This window comes from Rhinoderma darwinii, chromosome 1, assembly GCF_050947455.1.
Source record: "Rhinoderma darwinii isolate aRhiDar2 chromosome 1, aRhiDar2.hap1, whole genome shotgun sequence".
Taxonomy (NCBI): Eukaryota; Metazoa; Chordata; class Amphibia; order Anura; family Rhinodermatidae; genus Rhinoderma; species Rhinoderma darwinii.
In genome coordinates, this window is record NC_134687.1 from 246,740,927 (window position 1) to 246,764,417 (window position 23,491).

At 44.8% G+C, this 23,491-nt stretch overlaps 1 protein-coding gene across 5 annotated transcripts in view; it reads right to left on the reverse strand.

Annotated features, from left to right (window-relative positions):
- LOC142760285 (excitatory amino acid transporter 1-like) overlaps nt 1–11,405 on the reverse strand; it is a 134,763-nt gene extending 123,358 nt beyond the window's left edge. For 4 of the 5 annotated variants that reach the window (XM_075863393.1, XM_075863421.1, XM_075863445.1 and 1 more), the window contains exon 1: nt 11,290–11,405. The gene's annotated coding sequence lies outside the window, so the exon portion shown is untranslated. Of the gene's footprint in view, nt 1–9,263; nt 9,285–11,289 lie in introns of those variants that run through there. The other variant, XM_075863412.1, reaches the window with a different exon arrangement.
- Nucleotides 11,406–23,491: the final 12,086 nt, after the last annotated feature.

Consider the following 23,491-nt stretch of genomic DNA (forward strand, 5'->3'; position numbering starts at 1 on the left):
GGATGGGTCGTAAAAACCTGCTTAAGGCTGGATTCACACGAACGTGTATTGCGTCCGTGCGGGCCGCGTGGTTTTCACGCGCCACGCACAGACCAATACAAGTCTATGGGGCAGTACAGACAGTCCGTGCTTTTTGCGCAGCCTTTGTCCGCTGCGCAAAAAGCGCGACATGGTCAATATCTCGGCGTATTTTGCGCATCACGCACCCATTGAAGTCAATGGGTGCGTGAAAACCACGCAGGTCGCACTTCCGTGCGAACTGCCTGTTTCGCGCACCAGCTGTCAAAAGGATGAATGTAAACAGAAAAGCACCATGTGCTTTTCTGTTTACAAACATCCAAATGGCGTGTCATAATGATGGCGGCTGCGCGAAAAGCACGCAGCCGCGCATCATAGGATGCTGCCTCACGGAGCAGGTAAGTGGCTTTTGCGCAGGCAAAACGCCTCGTGTTTTGCGTGCGCAAAAACGCCACGCACATCTGAATCAGCCCTAAGACCTTTATAGTACCTACATTTTTGTACCTGCTGCAAACATTGCCTGTTTGGTTACCACGATCCTTCTTTGACAAAACGAGAAAATTATTCTCCAAATTCCTATGGAATAATAGTAGACCCAGACTCCAACATAAGTCTCTCATTCAAAAACCTAAATTGGGTGGTATAGGGGTACCGGATGTCTTTACGGATTATAAAGCTAACCAATTAAATAGATGGATGGATCTTGCTAATGGCTCTACACATACTTTATACCTTGCATTAGAGAAAGAACTAATTCCACTGACTGACAAATTATTTTTATGGAATTTGAGAGACTTCTCACCACTGACGACCTGTTCTAGTGTACTATTGAAAGGGGTCTTTAGAGTTGGGCAAGAGATTCACCACTTCCATCCGCTTCTATCTAAGAACTCACCGTTAATGCCCTTAAGTCTTCTGCCTTACCTGGTCCACCCTAAACGTCCTCCACAAGCCAGTTTCTGGGATAAAATAGGGGAGGTCACCATCTCATCCTTCTTTGATACAGAAGACCAGGTATTCACGAATCTACTTCTTAGAAAGACGGGTCTTCTGCTGAAGGGTTTCATACACATCAATGACTTTCAAACTATTTGTACTAAATATGTTGATACCTACACCTCGTCGTTTTCTCTTACTCAATTTGAAACTCGCTTGCAGAAAGTGGCCCAACAGAAAAAGGCATTAGCTGCTTCATATGAGTTTCTGTTGCAATTAGATACTGGGCAGGTCAAATCTTTGAAGAACTGGGAGAAGAGTCTGCAGGTTTCCTTTAGTGAACATGACCTTAAGGCATCATTTACACGAGCGTAATATACGCGCGTGCTTTTCACGCGTGTCGTACGCACCTATATTAGGCTATGGGGCAGTGCGTGAGTTTTGAGCAGCGCGAGTGCGTTGCGTAAAACTCACGACATGTCCTATCTTTGTGCGCTGTTCGCGCATCACGCACCCATTGAAGTCAATGGGTGCGTGAAAACCACGCAGGTCGCACGTGGTTCGCGCATCAGCTGTCAAACTGAATGTTTTTCTGTTTACAAACATTCAAACTGAGTGTCATAATGATGGCGGCTGCGCGAAAATCACGCAGCCGCGCATCATGCACTGATGACATGCAGCTGTTAAGTGCCTTTTGCGCACGCAAAATGCCGCGTTTTTTGTGTGCGCAAAATGCACACGCTCGTGTAAATCAGGCCTAAGATTGCGTTAAAGCACTCACATGGGTTTTCCCAATGTATTAAAATGAGAGAACTCATATAAACTATTTTCTCATTGGTACAGAACCCCTGAATGGTTGCATATGATTAATCCGGATATCCCTGCTACTTGCTGGAGATGCCAAACGGACACGGGATCCTTATTACATATTTGGTGGGACTGTCCCTCGTTTCAGGCATTTTGGGTGGCGGTTATAGACAAGATTAATATAATTTGTTCCTCCTCTGTCCCAGTCTCGCCTACTGCGATTCTCTTGTGGTTACCTGTAGACTCTTTTATACCAAAACGTAATGACCTTCCAACTTTTTTGATTGCTGCAGCAAAAACTTCTCATTCCTTTGGGATGGAAGAGTACTTCACCTCCTACAATGGAACAATGGGAGCTCAAGGTTCAAGAAATCCTTAGCCCTAGGGGTACTAGGGCTAAGTTTCTGCGCATATGGTCTCCTTGGAGGGTTTACTTGGACAACACTAGGTCCGCCATTGTATAATATGGGTTTAATATGATTCCTTGTTGCCAAACGTCCGTTATGTAGGTGAGAAACGGCATATTGTATATATTGATTATCATACACCGAATTCTATCTTGTAGTGTGTAAGCCATGACATATGATACACGCGTCTTGTTAACACAGGAACTCTTACAGTCTCTCGAAATGAGGACTTGACAGGTACTTCCCTTCCCCTATCATCCCCCCCCCCTCCTTCCCTCATTGGTTTGTTATGTTTTTCCTTGTATATTTTCATTCATTCTTTTGTATGTATAACTTTAATGTTATATTTGTATGACTTTGATACCGCATTGTTATACCTCTGTTTATCTACAAAACCAGTTGTGTGGGTATGATGTTATACTTTTGATGACTTACTACTCTTGTAATTTTGCTGTCTACCCCATGACTAATAAAAAATAGTTTGAAAACAAAGATCCAGATTGCCTCAAAATTCAGGATAAAGCCATGTCCAGTAGGTTTGCATAGTATAGTTGAAAAAGACATATGACTATTAATTCAATGGGGAGCAGAGGGTGGGAAAAAAAAAAAAGCTTAGTTTTCCCCTATTGATCCAGAGAAAAGTTGAAAAAAAATAAATGAAACCCATGAGGCATGAGCCAATTTGCCCTAGTCAATAAATCCAGACAAGAATTAGCTTGACTAGTGGTTTTGTAAAACTGCAATAATGTTTCATTAAAATACTTCTAAAATGTATCTGTATGTTATTATACGAATTAGCTGCCACTGATCAGTCCTAGGTTATAACACATCTATAAAAATACATGCATATGTACTACATTGTATTATTTTTTAATGACTCCAGGGAGAAAGTATATGAGGAATGATTAGTAAGAAGCAGAAAGATTGTTTATATATGAGGTTAGGGCTCATGTATAGAGATGAGCGAACTTATGAAAAGTTCGGTTCGGCTGGTTCGCCGAATTTCACAAAAAAGTTCGATTCGGACCGAACTAGTTCTGACCGAACCTGTAATTTCCGTGCGCCGAGCATGGTACTGTCCAGGGTGCTGAAAGAGTTAATGGGCTGCACTAACTCTTTCAGCAACCTTGACAGTACCATGCTCGGCGCGGGATGACTGATTTGGCTATTTGTAGGAGATGTCTGGTCATAGAGAGTTTGTATGTGGACAGAGGTAAAGGGAATATAAAAAGAGTAGGGTCACCTCAGGGCAATCGGGAACCAACACCCCATGATTGTAATGACATAGTGGGGCATCGCTAAAAATAAAAATCAGCATGCTTCATCAGATGCGGTATCTGGGATCTAAGGGTATGTTCACACGGCTTAGCAAAATACGTATACCCTAATTCTTCTGTTTTCAGTGCTTTTTGTGAGAGAATAGAGTCAGAGAAAAAGCACCCAATCAGGAACAATTTTCTCGTCAAACAGTGCACAATAGGGGAGATTTATTATCCGCCGCAGCCATTTAGTTTTTTCCTCCCTACATTAAAAAATGACATAACTAATGAGGGCTTGATTTCTGCAGGAGGAGTTGTACTTTTTTACGGCACCATTTATTGTAAGGCTGGGTTCACACGAGCACATTAACGTCCGTAATGGACGGACGTATTTCGGCCGGAAGTTCCGGACTGAACTCAGTGCAGGGACGCGTAAATTACAGGTCGTCGGCACAGTACGTCGGCAAACCCATTCAAATGAATGGGCAGATGTTTGCCGACGTATTGGAGCCGTAAATCGAGGCATAATACGCCTCGTTTACGCCTGAAAATAGGTCGTGTGAACCCAGCCTAACATATAATGTACTGAGAAACTGAAAAAAAAAAAAAAAATATTGTTTTTTTCCCCATTCCACCACACAACAATTCTACACCCACATTAACAGGGCGTACACTAACATATCTACAACGATGAGAATGATTTCCCTATGAAAAATTATTCCTACTCCTTCAAATATTGTTTATATGTACGGCTGCATATGTATTTTCTCATCTGACAGCTGACAAATGCTATAACCATAGTTTTTCAGTAACATCTGAAAAAAAAGAGGCCATTTATCTGTTATGACCCATTGAACACATTTCCATTGGTTAAAACGGATCATATTAGAAACATGCATTTAGGGTTAACAATCGTCTTATTCCGTCAAATTATCATCAATGTGTGAAGGGTCCGTGAGAAAACAGGACATGTCCTATTTTTTCACGCTTCATGCATCCCTCCATAGGTTGTAGTCTATGGGGGATGCGTGATATCGCGTCCCGCAGCGCAAGGCACGGATGCACCGTTTTTCAAGTCCGAGATGCGCTACGCCCGTCTGAATCAGGCCTGAAGGTGTATGTGCTACAGAAATACACCCGTTCAGATGTATGGAATAGATTTTCAGTCATAGAAATGTCAGCAACAAATTTAAACATGTGTGAACATACCTTTAGGCTGACAGGCCCTAAAATGGCTTTTGATAATGGTTCGCTGGTTCTGGTGCCTTTTTAGTACGTAGATTCATATTTTGGCCTGTTCCCCTGAGCTGGTTTGTTTATAATATCTGTGTTTTAGGGCTTATTCAGACGAACGTGATATACGTCCGTGCAACGCGCGTGATTTTCACGCACGTCGCACGGACCTATATTAGTCTGTGGGGCCGTGCAGACAGTACCGTGATTTTTACGCAGCGTGAGTCCGCTACGTAAAACTCACGACATGTCCGTTCTTTGTGCATCACGCACCCATTGAAGTCAATGGGTGCGTGAAAAATCACGCGCACCACACGGAAGCACTTCCGTGTGACGTGCGTGATTCGCGCAACAGCAGTGAAAAGTATGAATGAAAGCAGAAAAGCACCACGTGCTCTTCTGTTTACAAACGGAGTGTCATAATGATGCCGGCTGCGCGAAAAGCACGCAGCATATGGTGATGACACACAGAGCTGTCAAGTGCCTTTTGCACGTGCAAAACGCAGCATTTTTTGCGTTCGCAAAACGCACACGCTCGTGTGAATCTGGCCTTATTCACAGCTGGTGGCCAACTCTTGCAATTAAATTGGGACAATAAAGTTAGAGCTGGCTGACATATGCGGACTGTATTCTTTCATATGCATGATACATTTAAAAGAAAAAAATATTACATTTTATAACATTGAAGTGTTGGTCTGAAGGCCTTAAGGCCTCGTGCACACTTCCGCCACAGTTTTCACGGCCGTTTGTGACGGATCCGTGTGCCCGTTTTAGCGGCCGTGTGCACTCCGTGTTTCCGTTTTCGAGCATGGTACTGTCCAGGGTGCTGAAAGAGTTAATGGGCTGCACTGATCGGCGGTAACTCTTTCAGCACCCTGGACAGTACCATGCTCGGAAAATACAATTTTATGCATCATTTACACGAGCGTAATATACGCGCGTGCGACGCGCGTACGCTTTTCACCTATATTACTCTATGGGGCAGTGCAGACAGTCCGTGGGTTTTGCGCAGCGTGAGTGCGCTGCGTAAAACTCACGACATGTTCTATATTTCAGCGTTTTTTGCGCATCATTGAAGTCAATGGGTGCGTGAAAACCACGCAGGTCGCACAGAAGCACTTCCGTGCGAACTGCGTGATTCGCGCATCAGCTGTCAAACTCTGAATGTAAACAGAAAAGCACCACGTGCTTGTCTGTTTACAAACATCCAAACGGAGTGTCATAATAATGGCGGCTGCGCGAAAATCACGCAGCCGTGCATCATACACTGATGACACACGCAGCTGTTAAGTGCATTTTGCGCACGCAAAACGGCGCGTTTTTTGCGTGCCAAAACGCACACGCTCGTGTAAATCAGGCCTTAATGTAATAAAAAAAAAAATAAAAAAAAATAATTATATATATATATATATATATATATAAGTTCATACTTACATTCCTCCTGTCCGGCCTCCAACGATGACGTTTCATCCATGTCGCTGCTGCAGCCAATCACAGGCTGTAGTTGCGGTCACGCACGTCAGGATGACGTCAGAAGGCCGGCCTCCAGGGATGACGCTTCATCCCACGTGACCGCCTCTGCAGCCAATCACAGGCTGCCGCGGCCTCTGCAGCCAATCACAGGCTGCCACGTCAGAAAGGAAGGTCGGACTGGAGGAAGAAGAGGGACTCGTCACCAAGACAACGAACGGGTACGTATAAACTGCTTTTTATTTTATATCAGCAGCCTCTTTTCTCCATCAGTGATTGATAGAGACAAGTGGCTGCCGATTAGTGTAATATTTCTGTAATGTATTTCTGCCCGCCCGGCCGTTGCTAGGCAACGGCTCTGTCACACACGGATGCCTTTCGTGTGCCTTCAGTTTTTTTGACGGCCCCATTGACTGTAATCATGTTTTCAGTACGTGACAGTAGTTCCACGGAGAGGCAGGCACTCCTAGCGTCGTACATAACTATGATGCTAGGAGCCCGGCTCCCTGCAGTGTGTTCGGTCCAGGACTTGCGGCCGAAATACGTTCCGTCCTTTACGGACCGAACATGCTCGTGTGAATCCAGCCTAAATGCTTCCGAATTTCCCACATCTATCTGACATTTATGAAATATCCTGTGGATATGTCAAATGTCCCTGATGGGTAACCCCTTTAAATAAGTCGGAACAACGTACTGCTGCGAGTTCTTTTCAAAACTTACCATTGTAAAGAGTCGGACTCCATACTGACCGACGCAGGAGTAACATCATCAATACCGGCTAACATCACATGCCTCACCAAAGAGAAGTTCCAGCCATCACATTAGGGGTGTTAAATGTTTGACCAAATATAGCAGGCTCATTTTTGTATGGCCCGCGAATGATGTTATAAATATCTAAATGGCCCTCGACAGAAAAAAAAAAAAAAAAGTTCCCCACCCCTGCCTTATTCACACGAATAAGTGCATTTTGCGCATGCAAAAAACGCTGCGTATTTTGCGTGTTGCAGTTCCGTGTGTCATCAGTGTTTGCTACGTGATTTTTATGCATATAGCATCCTTATGACATGCGGTTTTGCCGTTTAGAAAAATAAATGAAGGAAGTGCTTTAATTTTTTCCTTATCTACTGTTGCGCGAATCACGCGCAACACACGGAAGTGCTTCCATGTGCTTTTCACGCACCCATTGACTTCAATGGGTGCGTGAAAAACACCCAAGTATAGGATATGTAGTGGGTTTTACGCAGCGGACACACGCTGCGTGAAAATCATGGAATGTCTGAACGGCCCCATTCACTAACATAGGTCCGTGCGACGCGCGTGATTTTCACGTGCGTATCATGGACGTTAAACACGTTCATGTGAATAAGGCCTTAAGGTGTGCTTGTACTTGGCATACTTTCATTGTATTTAACTACAATGTCTGCCTATAGGAGAAATATTGTGCAATGCAGACAGATTTCTCTGTATGAGAATATTTTTCCCTTCCCTTTCAGCGCTAAAAATCTGCTACAATCGCCCACATTGATTTCAATGGGAGGCAGAGGTGTTATTTTCTCTCCGGGAAGGAATTTTGAGCCAGATTTTTTCTGCCCACAAAAAAACAGTGTGTGAACTACCCCATAAGCATAGATTATAGTTTGCAACATATTTTTATGCTGCGGAAATACAATGCAAGTACACCACGTGTGAGTGCACCCTGAGGCTGGGTTCACACAACCTATTTTCAGACGTAAACGAGGCGTATTATGCCTCGTTTTAAGTCTGAAAATAAGGCTACAATACGTCGGCAAACATCTGCCCATTCATTTGAATGGGTTTGCTGACGTACTGTGCAGACGACCTGTCATTTACGGGTCGTCGTTTGACAGCTGTCAAACGACGACGCGTAAAAATACAGCCTCGTCAAAAGAAGTGCAGGACACTTCTTTGGACGTTTTTCGAGCTGTTATCTCATAGACTCCAATGAAGACAGCTCCAAAAACGGACGTAAAAAACGCAGCGAAAACTGCAGTGAAAAACGCGAGTTGCTCAAAAAACGTCTGAAAAGCAGGGGCTGTTTTCCCTTGAAAACAGCTCTGTATTTTCAGACGTTTTTGGTCACTACGTGTGCACATACCCTAAGGCCACATGCACACGATGCATTTTACTTGCGGATTTGCCGTGCAGATTTCATGTGGCAAATCTGCGGCATAATACAGTACCAGCAATGTAAGGCTGGGTTCACACGAGCACATTAACGTCCGTAATGGACGGACGTATTTCGGCCGGAAGTCCCGGACCGAACTCAGTGCAGGGAGCCGGGCTCCTAGCATCATAGTTATGTACGATGCTAGGAGTCCCTGCCTCTCTGCAGGACAACTGTCCCGTACTGTAATCATGTTTTCAGTACGGGACAGTAGTTCCACGGAGAGGCAGGGACTCCTAGCGTCATACATAACTATGATGCTAGGAGCCCGGCTCCCTGCACGTAGTTCGGTCCGGGACTTCCGGCCGAAATACGTCCGTCCATTACGGACGTTAATGTGCTCGTGTGAACCCAGCCTAAATGATATTTCAAGTAACCTCATCTGCACGTTGTAGAATTTCTTTCCGCGCGTAAATTCACCTGCAATGTGGTTTTTAAAATCCACAGCAAGTCAATTTATAATCACATTTCAAAATCAGCAGCATAAAATATTCACCTGTTTCCAGATCAGAATGGAAAATCCGCACCTACAAACAGTGCAGTTTTAAAATGTGCGCACAAAGGGGGGGGGGGCGGGGGGTTGTAGATTAGCTGCAGATCTTTTGCAAAGGACTTGGTTGCGGAAAATCCGCAGTGTAGTACATTAGAAGAAAAGTGGATGAGATGTGATCAAATCTCATCCACACGCTGCGGGAAAAACCCCGCTGAGAAAACCTGCATAAACTGATCTGCGGTACAGATTTTTAATCGACAGCATGTCAATTTATGCGGCGGAATCTTTGCACTTTTGTTGCGACTTTTCGCCATTGAGTTAAATTAGGTAAAAGCCGCAACGAATAGCAAATGTTGGAATTTTTGCTGCAGAAAAGCTGCAATTCTGTTGCAAAAATGGCAAATCTGAAAAAAATATAGAGATTGTTTAAATTTAATAAAAAAGTCAATACTTACTTCCTTGGCATTGCCATAGCGACGGCTCCTTGTTCCCCCGGCTGTTCTTCATGCTGCTGGCTTCCTGGAATGACGTTTCATCCCATGTGACTGCTGCAGCCAATCACAGGCTTTTAAGGTTATGGGCTACAGCATCATCACAGGAGGCCGGGCTGCACTGAGACCTGAAGTGGAGGGCAGCTAAGCATTGCTATGGCAACGCCAGTGAAGGGAAATATAGATTTTTTTTCTGCTCTGCTTTTTGCAGCGTCGATCGCGGTCGAAAATCTGCACCACCTATTTTGTGCAGTCTTCCGGGCAGAATGTCCTGCGGGTTCTAGGTTGGATATGTTGCGTACTTTTTTGACCTGTGTGAACATACCCTCACACTAAACTAGCAAATGCAATCTGGAACAAATACTGCTGCAGGGGCATATTTAGGATTTCTGTCAAATTGGCATTAATCTGCATGATACCAAAGTCATATTTTACACGTCTCATAGGCTCATGATAAATCGCTCAGATACTATACACGGGAATGTTCTAAGCTCTAAAATTCTATTAGACATTAATAAATATAACTGTCTTATGTGACTGAAAAATCTGTTGCTGTGTGAATACTTTACACCAAAATACATTCCCCATATTAAAGAAAAAAAAACAAACACACCTGTAGATGAGAATCCCTGAGAGAAAGTAAAAAGTCTAATGTTCTTTTCAACGGTTTCTGCGAAAACTGGGTAATGACCAATATGGCCACCATTACAGCGCTTAAAGGGTTTGTCAATCATCTTTACCAGACCCCTGAATGCAAATCCGCCTAGTTATGTAGTGAAGAACCAACTGTTCCTATATCACTGCACAATTCAGCAGTTTTGCCATTTAGGCATTAGGAAAGTTGATTGGCAATCCCTGTGAGAGTTGTAACGGCAGCCATATTGGTTATTTTCCCTTCTTCTAGAAACATATATAACTAAAAAAAAAATGTCAAAATAGAGTATTAAAAGAGTTAGAACTTCAGGTGATTTTGTATGATTGAGCTTCTATAGAGAAGATACATGGCAAGCACAGTAGCGACATGCTCTTCTGATATTAATTTCGGTCTTATTCACACGAATGTGCTTAACGCGCGTCGCTCGGACCTATGTTAGTCAATGGGGCCGTTCAGACATTCCGTGATTTTCACGCAGCGTGTTTCCGCCGCATAAAACTCACGACATGTCCTATACTTGGCCGCGTGTCATAAGGATGGCATATGCGTGAAAATCACGCAGCATTCACTGATGACACACGGAACTGCAACGCACACGTTCGTGTGAATAAGGCCTTATTGACATTTGCAAACCCAGAACTGGGAAAATAACTTGAATGCTTGATTTTGTTTGTAAAGAACTTTCTGTTACATGCTCCAAAACAGACAATGCCAACATGTGTGCCAACTCTATAGAATTTCCACGAGTTTCAAGAATTGGTCACTAGAAATATTTTGTTCCTGGAAATATTGCTACATTTAGATTCCATTGGATTGGATTAAAATAAATTTAATTTGCTTTATTTTAATAAAATCCTAAATAAGGAAAGTAACAAACTCGTGTTCATCAGCAATGTCTCTGTAGAAATGCTGGCATGGTATATGGGAAGATTTTGGATCTATTCGCCAGGGCCAGAGTATTCTCTAGTGACAGCTGTATCACACAACATGGGATCGTCCACATCTACAATAAAAGACACGATCCCTCCTATCCGAAGATTAGAGTCCCCCTGCGCTCAGTGTTGGTTCTGTAGATGTGGGCGACCCCCTTAAATAACCTAGTACTGTGACATCAGACTATCTGCAGTCATAATGGCCAGTGACAGTTTTAGAGGCAGACTGCTGCAAGCCCTGAGCACATGGCTACTAGTACAAAAAATAAAATACATCATCTTTAGACCATAACAATTAAAATCCAGGAAATCCGTGTCCAGCGAAGCATAAAGCACAGTCTGCAGTGTAAATAAAGGCATACGTAAAATGTCATTGCACAGACAAATACAGCTGTATACTTACATTGAAAGAGGATCACACACCATAAGGATTAGGAGAAAGAAAGAACTTATGTAGCTGGAAGGAAAAGGGTGGAGGAGTGTGACTGTGGGTGGGAAGTAACCCTTTTACCGCCAAATGTATCTGGACTACATTGCATATTATTAGTGTGTGTAATCTCTAGAGCTCCTTGCAGTCATCCGTCTGTAACACAATTGTTAGGTTACTGTGCTCCTGGACAGGGCTGACAATGTCACATTCTGCAGATCTATCTTCCAACTCACAAAACTCTTGGTTCATTCTTGTAGTTTCCATAGGACAAATACACCAAACAGGTTGTGCTGGTGTCATTCCTCGCTAATGTTGACAGCTGCACTTAAGATTTCATTACCTTCCCTCGTATTATATCTTATTGCAGGCTATATGACATTGATCTGTATATTACTATTCTAAAACTATGACAAATTCATTAATCCTCAGGATTTACCTAATTTAGGCCTTATTCACACGAACGTGTCCGTTTTGTGCGTGTAAAAAACGCTGCGTTTTGCGCGCGTAGCAGTTCCGTGTGTCATCAGTATTTGGTGCGTGCCTGCGTGATTTTCGTGCATATGGCATTGTTATGACACTGTTTTTATGTTTAGAATTCATTTTCATTAATTTATTTTACAACTGTAGCGCGAATCACGCGCGACACATGGAAGTACCTCTGTGTGCCATGCGCGATTTTCACGCACCCATTGACTTCAATAGGTGCGTGATGCGCGAAAAACGCCCAAGTATAGGACATGTCGTGAGTTTTACGCAGCGGACTCACGCAGTCTGAATGTCCTCATTGCTTAACATAGGTCCGTGCGTATCACGGACGTAAAATAAGTTTGTGTGAATAAGGCCTTAAAGTCTGTGAGACCAGTATGCTATTAGGGTATGTTCACATGCAAACTCAAAAACGTCTGAAAATACGGAGCGGTTTTCAAGGGAAAACAGCTCCTGAATTTCAGAAGTTTTTTAAGTCACTCGTGTTTTTCGCTGCATTTTTTACGGCCGTTTTGGAGCTGTTTTCAATAGTCTATGAAAAACGGCTCCAAAAACGTCCCAAGAAGTGACCTGCACTTGTTTTTCGCGGCTGTTTTTTTACGCAACGTAAACAGAAAAGCATGTGGTGCTTTTCTGTTTTCAGTCATACTTTTTACTGCTGTTGCGCGAATCACGCGCGTCACATGGAAGTGCTTCCGTGTGCTGCGCGTGATTTTCACGCACCCATTGACTTCAATGGGTGCGTGATGCGCGAACAACGCACAAATATAGGACATGTCGTGAGTTTTACGCAGCGGACACACGCTGCGTGAAACTCACAGTCTGCACGGCCCCATAGACTAACATAGGTCCGTGCGAGGCGCGTGAAAATCATGCGCGTTGCACGGACCTATTATACGTTCGTCTGAATAAGCCCTAAGGGTGTATTCACACGTGCTAGTACACCGGTGTGGTTTTAACGTGAATTGGTTTTTCAATATGGTTTTTGGCCAAACAGTCTGCAAAAGCTGTGCGGCTAACAACTGCATTGAAAAACTGGGCCAATTAGGCCTTTATTTACACTAACGTGTTTAACGTCCGTGATGCGTGTGTGAAAATCACGTGTGTCGCACAGACCTATGTTAGTCAATGGGGCCGTTAAGACAGTCCGTGATTTTCACGCAGCGTATGTCCGCTGTGTAAAACTCACGACATGTCCTATACTTGGCCGTTTTTCGCGAATCACGCACCCATTAAATTCAATGGGTACGTGAAAATCACGCGCAGCACACGGAAGCACTTCCGGGTGTCGCGCGTGATTCGTGCAACAGTAGATAAAGAAATGAAGGAAAAAATAAAAGCACTTCAAAAACATCAAAACCGCGTGTCATAAGGATGGCATATGCGTGAAAATCACCATTCACTGATGACACAAGGAACTGCAACACGCGCAAAACACTGCATTTTTTGCACGCACAAAACGCACACGCTCGTGTGAATCCGGCCTTAATGGAAGGGCACACAAGCACTCTTAGCTCAGATTCAAGGGTGTATTCTCATGTGCCGGTTGGCACCGGTAGTGTACTGCACAGGCAAATACGTGTATTAATTGTTTTTTTCGATGCATTTTATGTCTGTACAGTAAATACAGGTGAAACACATTTTGGAGAGTTACCGAGCATGCCCACCAGCACTCAGCTGATTAGGTGGACGTGCACATTGCTATACACTTTAAACACCAGGTTGCGCCATACTATATAAATGAATGTCAAAACACTTCACTGGGTCATTTTTTTAACAGCATGTAAATAGCAAACATTTTTAGAAAAATGATGACTTATGCAATGAATATGATTTGTAATGGTGAGACAATCCCCCCACCCGCACGAGTCAGCAACTGTACATCCTGGTGAGAGGTTACTTCCCGCACCAGGATGTACAGTTACTGAACCGTTCCCGGTGCTCACTGTCCTAACGGACAGTGTCCGGGAACTGGGAGATCAGCTGTACTTGAGAGTCTCCCCTGTTAACGGCCAGCGGTTCAGCGCTGGCGATTTCTGCAATTAACCCCTGAAGGCTACAAACAGTGTGTTCAGGGTGGATACTCTGTGTCAAGCATCGCAGCATATCCTCCCTGAACACTGCAGGTAATGCATACTTCCCAACTTTCAAGTATCACAAAGAGGGACAATATTTTTTCTTTTAAGCCACGCCTCTAATCCCACCCAATCACCGCCCATACACACCCGATTCAGCTCACACAGTATCACTCTCCCAAATAGCTGCCCCTACACAGTATAATGCCCTCTAGCTGCCACCATACAGTATAATGCCCCATAGATGCACCCATACAGTATAAAGCCAACACAGATGGCCCCATACAGTATAAAGCCCACACATATTCTCAGATGCAGAATAATGCCATACAGATGCTCCCATGCAGTATAATGCCCAAACAAATTTCTCCATACAGCATAACGCCCCCATTGCTTTCCCCATACAGCAAAATGCCCCCATAGCTGCCCCCATACAGTATAATGCCCCCTTAGCTGCCCCTAGTTCCAGTGCCCTTGTAGATAGTGACACAGTGCCCATGCAGGTAGTGCCACAGTATATTGTCCTCTTGCTGCCACCATACAGTATAATCACCCATACAGTATAAAGCCAACACAAATGCCCCCATACAGTATAATGCCCACATAGATTCTCACATGCTGTATAATGCCCAAACAGATGCCCACATGCAGTATAATGCCCAAACAAATTCCCCCATACAACATAATGCCCCATAGCTGCCCCATGCAGCATAATGCCTCCATAGCTGCCCCATACAGTAAAATGCCCATACAGATGCCACCATACAGTATAATGCCCCCTTAGCTGCCCCTAGTTCCAGTGCCCTTGTAGATAGTGACACAGTGCCCATGCAGGTAGTGCCACAGTATATTGTCCTCTTGCTGCCACCATACAGTATAATCACCCATACAGTATAAAGCCAACACAAATGCCCCCATACAGTATAATGCCCACATAGATTCTCACATGCTGTATAATGCCCACACAGATGCCCACATGCAGTATAATGCCCAAACAAATTCCCCCATACAACATAATGCCCCATAGCTGCCCCATGCAGCATAATGCCCCCATAGCTGCCCCATACAGTAAAATGCCCATACAGATGCCACCATACAGTATAATGCCCCCATAGCTGCCCCATACAGTATAATGCCCCATAACTGCCCCATACAGTATAAAGCCCCATAGCTGCCCCATACAGCTTAAAGCCCCCTACAGCATAATGCCTCAATAGCCTCCCCATACAGTATAATGCCCCCATAGCTGCTTCAAACAGTATAATGCCCCCCTAGCTGCCCTCATACAGTATAATACCCCCAACGCTGCCCCTAGTGCCAGTGCCCCTATATAAAGTGCCAGTGCCCTCTCGATAGTGCCACAGTGCTCATGTAAATAGTGCCCCTATATAGTGCTACAGTTTCCATGTTGATAGTGCCACCCCCCTGTAGATAGTGCTACCCCCACTCTGTAGACAGCGCCATTGAGACTCCCTCTAGAAGCGGAATCCCCAGCCAGAGCATAGGCCGGGGATTCCGCTCCTAGAGGGAAGCCCAGATGTTACTGTCCATATATGGACAGTGACGTCAGTGGATACTCCTTGAGCGAATCCCCGTTGCCGACTCTTGCCGGGGATTCCGCTCCAGGAGGAGCCGTTGACGTCAATGTCCAGATCATCGGCAACAGGGATTCCGCTCAAGGAGTAGCCACTAATTCTGAAGCAGGAAACTATCAGCTCCTTACTTCAGAATTAGTTCAGAGCGGAGGGAGCTCCTCCGCTCACCGAAGACTCCTCGGCATCGTTGCCAACAACACTTCAGAAATTTCTGGACAACTGAGCTAAAAATCACGGACAGACCAAAAGTTTTACGGACACATTACAAAATCAAGAGTAAGGCCCCATGCACACGACCATAGATTTCGTCCGTAATTACGGACCCATTAATTTCTATGGCCGTAGAAACCTTCCGTAAAAAATAGGACATGTCCTATTTTTTTATTTTATGGGCCATGGTCCTATACTTTATAATGGGAGCATGGTCTGCAAATGCGGATGACTGTCCGCAGACGTCCGTGGCCGGCCGTGCCCGTAATCACAGATTGTGATTACGGCACGGTCGTGTGAATGGGGCCTCAGTGATAATAAAGAGCATAACTAACACCTTTTATAAGTGATCACACAAGTGGGATAGAAAAGAGAAGAGTACGGGCACAACTGAAGTTGAATTAAAAAACGATTAAAGTAAGGGCCTGTTCACATCACCGTTCGCTTTCCGTTCCTGGGTCCGTCGGAGGTTCCCGTCGGGTGAACCCCGCAACGGAAAGTCAAACTGAAATCACAGATTACGTTTCAGTCGACTGCGCTATTGATTCCGTCAGAAAAACAGAAACCTGCCGGAATGGTGACGAACGGAAACCATTAGCAATGTTTCCGTCACCATTGATATCAATGGTGCCTGAAACGGAAGCTGTGGTTTCAGTTTGACTTTCCGTTGCGGGGTTCACCCGACGGAAACTTCCGACAGAACCCCGAAACGCAAAGCCAATGCTGATGTGAACAGGCCCTAAGGCTTCTTTCAGGGGCGTAACTAGGAAAGACTGGGCCCCATAGCAAACTTTTGACTGGGGCCCCCCCTCCCCTGGGTGTCACACAACCCCCCCCCCTTGTAGATAGTGCCTTTTTTACAGCCCCCCCTGTAGATAACGCCATACAGCCCCCCCTCTGTAGATAGCGCCATACATCCCCCTGTAGAGAACGTCATACAGCCCCCCTGTAGATAACGCCATACAGCCCCCTGTAGATAACGCCATACAGCCCCCCCTGCAGAGAACTCCATACAGCCCCGCCTGTAGAGAACGCCATACAGCCCCCCCCTGTAGGGAACGCCATACAGCCCCCCCTGTAGAGAACGCCATAGAGCCCCCCCTGTAGGGAACACCATACAGCTCCCCCCCTGTAGGGAACGCCATACAGCCACCCCCCCTGTAGGGAACGCCATACAGCGTTCCCCCCCCCTGTAGGGAACGCCATACAGCGTCACCCCTCTCAAAAAAATGCGACCTACAGTGTGTCCTACAAAATACATGTATCCCCTCTCCACAGGATCTCCACAGGAGAGGGGATACATGTGTGATCGCTGGCAGCAATAGGGAGAACGGGGGACTGAAAGTCCCCTGAACTTCTCCATGACTAACCTCTGACTTCCGGCGTCTGCGCAGCTCAATAAAAATGAAAGGAGCGCTGGTCACGCATGCGCACAAGCGCGCCCGGCGCTCCATTCATTTCTACGGAGCTGCCGACACAGATCCCGGAAGTCCGAGGTTTGTGATGGAGAACTTCAGGAGGCTTTCAGTCCCCCGTTCTCCCTATCAATGCCAGCGATCACACATGTATCCCCTGTCCTGTGGAGATCCTGTGGAGAGGGGGGGGGGGGATACATGTCCTGTGGAGATCCTGTGGAGAGGGGATACATGTCCTGTGGAGAGGGGGGGATACGTGTCCTGTGGAGAGGGGGGGGGATACGTGTCTTTTGCTCTATTTTGCGCCTTCAGGACCAGACACCGTTTAGCCATTTTTAGCACGTGTTAGTTAAATTGCTATAACTTTTTTATTTGTTGGGCTAACGACGTGATTTTTGCGAAGTTTTTTCCGTAGACAATGCAGGTTTCATTTTTTATCGTTTTTATACACACCTTTTTTGCTATTTTAGAATTTTTATTCATAAAGTTTGAAAATAATAGTAAAAAAATAAGCTTTTTTACATTTCAGCTATTTATTTTTTGGTAATAACATAGTTTTACCCTAAAATAGACCTTTTATTTGTGATCGTCATTGTCTACCGTAAATTTTTATATATTACATGTCTATATTAGGATAATTGGGTCAGCGCTAGCGTTACAACAATGATTGGCGGGGGGAACGGTATTTTTTTTGGCGTGGGTATTTTATGTGTATTTATTATTTATATTTTTTTTGCACTTTACTTTATTCTTTTTTTATTACTATGGTCTGTCCCCCAAAGGTCAAAGAAGACCTTTGGGGAACTTTATATATATTTTTTCTTTCTTTTACACCATGTTTTTCCACTGTAACTGGAGCTGCACAGCAGCCCCAGTTACAAGGGAAATCAGCCCTCTCATAGTGACGATTGTCACTAATAGGGCTGTGCTGGGTCTAGTAAGACCCAGCAACAGTCTGCCACTAACGGCACCCGGCGATCATGTGACCAGTCACATGATCACCGCGAGGAATAGAGACAGCGCCGCTGCTGCTGTCTCTATTCCTGTACACAGCGCGCATTGAGCGCTGTGTACAAGTGATCAGAGAAGACAGAAGCAGCGAAAGCTGCTTCTATCCTCTCCTCAGGGTCCCCGGCAGTCACTGACAGCCGGAGACCCGACATTCAGCTGCCCGATCGCGTGGGCAGCAAGTTAAAACCCGAACCGTAGAAAGTCTATGGCTCGGGTTTTAAGGACCCTGACCGCTGGCCGTAAAAATACAGTCAGCGGTCGGGAACCAGTTAATGGCAGAGCGGGGAGATACCTCCCTGCTCTGCCGTAGTGTTCAGTGGCGTCCCGCTGTAGCAGCCATAGCGGCTGCTAGCGGAGCCTCCGGCCATGGTGGGGGCCCGTGCCGGCGGGCGACACGGGCCCCCTCATGCTGCGGGCCCCGTAGCAGCCGCTACTGCTGCTACGGCGGTAGTTACGCCACTGGCTTCTTTCACTCTACCATTAATATACACTACCGTTCAAAAGTTTGGGGTCACCCAGACAATTTTGTCTTTTCCATAAAAACTCACACTTATATTTATCAAATGAGTTGCAAAATGACTAGAAAATATAGTCAAGACATTGACAAGGTTAGAAATAATGATTTTTATTTGAAATAATAATTTTCTCCTTCAAACTTTTCTTTTGTCAAAGAATGCTCCATTTGCAGCAATTACAGCATTGCAGACCTTTGGCCTTCTAGCTGTTAATTTGCTGAGGTAATTGGGAGAAATTTCACCCCATGCTTCCAGAAGGCCCTCCCACAAGTTGGATTGGCTTGATGGGCACTTCTTGCGTACCATACGGTCAAGCTGCTCCCACAACAGCTCTATGGGGTTGAGATCTGGTGACTGCGCTGGCCACTCCATTACAGATAGAATGCCAGCTGCCTGCTTCTTCCCTAAATAGTTCTTGCATAATTTGGAGGTGTGCTTTGGGTCATTGTCCTGTTGTAGGATGAAATTGGCTCCAATCCACAGGGTATGGCATGGCGTGGCAAAATAGAGTGATAGCCTTCCTTATCCAAAATCCCTTTTACCTTGTACAAATCTCCCACTTTACCAGCAACAAAGCAACCCCAGACCATCACATTACCTCCACCATGCTTGACAGATGGCGTCAGGCACTCTTCCAGCATCTTTTCAGTTGTTCTGCATCTCACAAATGTTCTTCTGTGTGATCCAAACACCTCAAACTTCGATTCGTCTGTCCATAACACTTTTTTCCAATCTTCCTCACCTTGTCTGTGTGCTTTTGCCCATATTAATCTTTTCCTTTTATTAGCCAGTCTCAGATATGGCTTTTTCTTTGCCACTCTGCCCTGAAGGCCAGCATCCCGGAGTTGCCTCTTCACTGTAGACGTTGACACTGGCGTTTTGCGGGTACTATTTAATGAAGCTGCCAGTTGAGGACCTGTGAGGTGTCTATTTCTTAAACTATAATAATAATAATAATAATAATCTTTATTTATATAGCGCCAACATATTACGCAGCACTTTACAATTTAGACTGAACATGAAACAAACAATATCAGACATTACATAGTGACAAAGTTCATTTACAATTCAAACCTGGGGAGTGAGGACCCTGCTCGCAAGAGCTTACAAGCTATGAGGAAATAAGGGAGACACAAAGTGTAACAGTGTTTGTTCTGTACAATGGTCCGGCCATTTTTATACACATGCGGTGGTAACATAAAGCTGCATGAGCCGGTCACCAGCCAGTATCCGTGTATGACGGACATGAAGAGAAGGAGTGTGAGGGAATCTTATTCTGATGACTAATCTAAAAGGAGGGCCATGGAAAGGAGTCAGATTAGAGAATGTTATAGGCCTGTCTAAATAGATGTGTTTTCAGGGCACGTTTAAAACTGTGGATATTGGGAATTAATCGGATTGTCTGGGGTAGCACATTCCAGAGGACGGGTGCAGCACAAGAGAAATCTTGGAGACGGGAGTGGGAGGTTCGGATTATGGAGGATTTTAATCTAAGGTCGTTGGCAGAACGTAGAGCCCGAGTAGGGTGGTAGACAGAGATGAGGGAGGAGATGTAAGGAGGTGCAGCACTGTGGAGAGCTTTGTGGGTGAGAGTAATAAGTTTGAATTTTATTTGGAAGGGGATGGGCATCCAGTGCAGTGACTGGCACAGAACAGAGGCGTTGGTGTAGCAGTTGGTCATAAAGATGAGCCTGGCTGCTGCATTGAGGATATATTGGAGAGGGGAGAGTTTAGTGAGGGGAAGACCGACTAGTAATGAGTTACAGTAGTCAAGACGAAAGTGAATCAGAGCAACAATGAGAGTTTTGGCGGTTTCCTCCGTAAGAAAAGAGCGGATTCTGGAGATGTTTTTGAGGTGAAAATGACAGGAGCGTGAAAGTGATTGTATGTGAGGAGTAAAGGAAAGATCTGAGTCAAAAATAACCCAGAGACAGCGGTTAGCGGTTAGAGCCTGTGTGTGCTGTCCTCTGAAGGGAGTAGTACACACCGTTGTAGGAAATCTTCAGTTTCTTGGCAATTTCTCGCATGGAATAGCCTTCATTTCTAAGAACAAGAATAGACTGTCGAGTTTCACATGAAAGCTCTCTTTTTCTAGCCATTTTGAGAGTTTAATCGAACTCACAAATGTAATGCTCCAGATTCTCAACTAGCTCAAAGGAAGGTCAGTTTTATAGCTCCTCTAAACAGCAAAACTGTTTACAGCGGTGCTAACATAATTGCACAAGGGTTTTCAAGTGTTTTCTAATCATCCATTAGCCTTCTAACACAGTTAGCAAACACAATGTACCATTAGAACACTGGAGTGATGGTTGCTGGAAATGGGCCTCTATACACCTATGTAGATATTGCATTAAAAACAAGACGTTTGCAGCTAGAATAGTCATTTATCACATTAACAATGTATAGAGTGTATTTCTGATTAATTTAATGTTATCTTCATTGAAAAAAACTGTGCTTTTGTTTCAAAAATAAGGAAATTTGTAAGTGACCCTAAACTTTTGAACGGTAGTGTACGTTTACCTCTCTTCCGTCAGAGGAAGAGAGGACCGATACGTTAAACGGAAAGCAACGGTTCCATTAGAATTACCATTGCTTTCAATGGTTATTATTTTGTATCAGTTGCTTTCCGTTTGTCTCCATTCGCTAAGTTTCCGTTTTTTTTTAAAGAAAATAAAAGTGCAGTCTGCAGAACTTTTATTTCCGTTCAAAAGAACGGAAACTTAGCGAACGGAGACAAACGGAAAGCAACTGATACAAAAAATTTACCATTGAAAGCAATTGAATTCAATGGTAATTCTAATGGAACCGTTGCTTTCCGTTTAACGTATCGGTCCTCTTTTCCTCTGACGGAAGAGAGGTAAATGTATATTAATGCTAGTGTGAACAAAGCCTAATACAACTAAGATATTAATAATATAAAACAAAACAAAACCCTGCTGCGCTTTGAACCAGCAACCTTCCTTATGTAAGGCAGACAAGCTGACCACTACACTATAGAAGCCATCATATTCACTACCTGCGAAACAGTGGTAGTTGAGGGATTATTCAAGAATGACAGGCACTATGTCAATCTATCCTGCCGGCAACGTCTGTTAGTCTGCTGCGTGTGGGTGGTGACTGGTCAGAGACTCACTGTCAGACTGGCTGCCGCATGCAGTGTGCACTGGGAGTAACTGTGAGACTCACCAGTCACAGCACCGCTTGTAGCTTTCCCACGCTAATTAAGCACAGGAAAGCTACAAGCGGGGCTGTGACTGGTGAGTCGGACTCTCAATCCACCCGCAAAGTAGCACTGTGCCCGGGGAGCCCTCGGCGAGTGCAGGAGCTCCCTTTGGTCCTCCGCTATGAACCAATTCTGAAGCAGGGAGCTGATGGTTCCCTGCTTCAGAATTATTTTGACAGCGGGACATACCCCCAGCCGCTCGGGACAGCGGTACACCGCCCGCAATCCTGGACTGTCCCGCTGAATCCGGAACGGTTGGGAGATATGACAATGCCGTACGAAAAATTGCAAGACACTGTGTTACGTTTTTCTAGCGGAATTTCCGCTGTGTAAACAAAAACGTTCAGACTTACCCCCTCCCTCTTCTCTGACATAGTCCGGCCTCCTGGGATGACTTTGCATGCCATGTGACGCTACCACCTGTGATTTGCTGCAGAAGTCACATGAGTTGAAACGTCATTCCAAGAGGCCGGACTGGAGAAGAAGCATAAAAAAAGTATAACTTTTTTTTCTTATTTGCGATCTTTGCAGCAGAATGGCTTGAATTTCCGCCGCTGTGATTCCGCTGCAAATGTCGCTACACAAACCACTTTGTTGCGGGTTTAAATACCCCATTGAATTCTATGGGTTAAACCCGCAACACAAGAGCAGTGATTTCGCAGGATTAACCCCTTCCCCCTGCTGGCATTCTGGGCCCTAATGTCCAAGCCATTTTTTAGATTTTTCCATTGTCACATTCGAAGAGCTGTAACCTTTTTATTTTTGCGTCGGCATAGCTGTATAAGGTCTTGTTTTTTGCGGGACGACTTGCAGTTTTTATTGGTACCATTTGAGAGTAGATGCGACTTTTTGATCACTTTCTATCACATTTTTTTTAAGTCAGGATTAACAGAAAACAGCAATTTTTCCATTGTTTTTTATTTTATTTTTTACGACGTTCACCGTGCGGGTTAAATAATGTAACAGCTTTATAGTCGGGGTCGTTACGGACGCGGCGATACCAAATATGTGTAACTTTTTTGCTTTATTGTAGTTTTTTTTAATAGTAAAGCAGTTTGTAAGGGGAAAAGCTGGGTTTTTCATTTTTTTTTTCACTTTTTTTTTTAATTAACTTTATTAAACTTTTTTTACTTTTTTACTAGTCCCACTAGGGGACTTCCCTATCCTCCGATCGCTATTATAATACACTGCAATACTTTTGTATTGCAGTGTATTACTGCCTGTCCGTTTAAAACGGACAGGCATCTGCTAGGTCATGCCTGCGGCATGATCTAGCAGGCATTCGCTGCAGGCAGACCTGGGGGTCTTTATTAGACCCCCGGCTGCCATAGAAGACACAGACACTCGGCGATTTTATCGCCGGGTGTCAGTGAGATGAGAGGGAGCTCCCTCCCTCTCTGCAAAACCATTCAGATGCGGTGCTCGCTATTGTGCACCGCATCTGAAGGGTTAAACGGGTGAGATCGATACTAATATCGATCTCACCCGGCAGAGCAGGGACGCCCCCAGCCCTCAGCTGCTTCTGGCAGCTGAGAGCAGGGAGATTTCACGGCTCCCTGCTCTGTTTACTTTATTCTAATGCAGCGACGTAGTTTGGCGGCGCTCTAGAATAAAGCCCACTAATGACCGCCGTAAAAAGACGTAT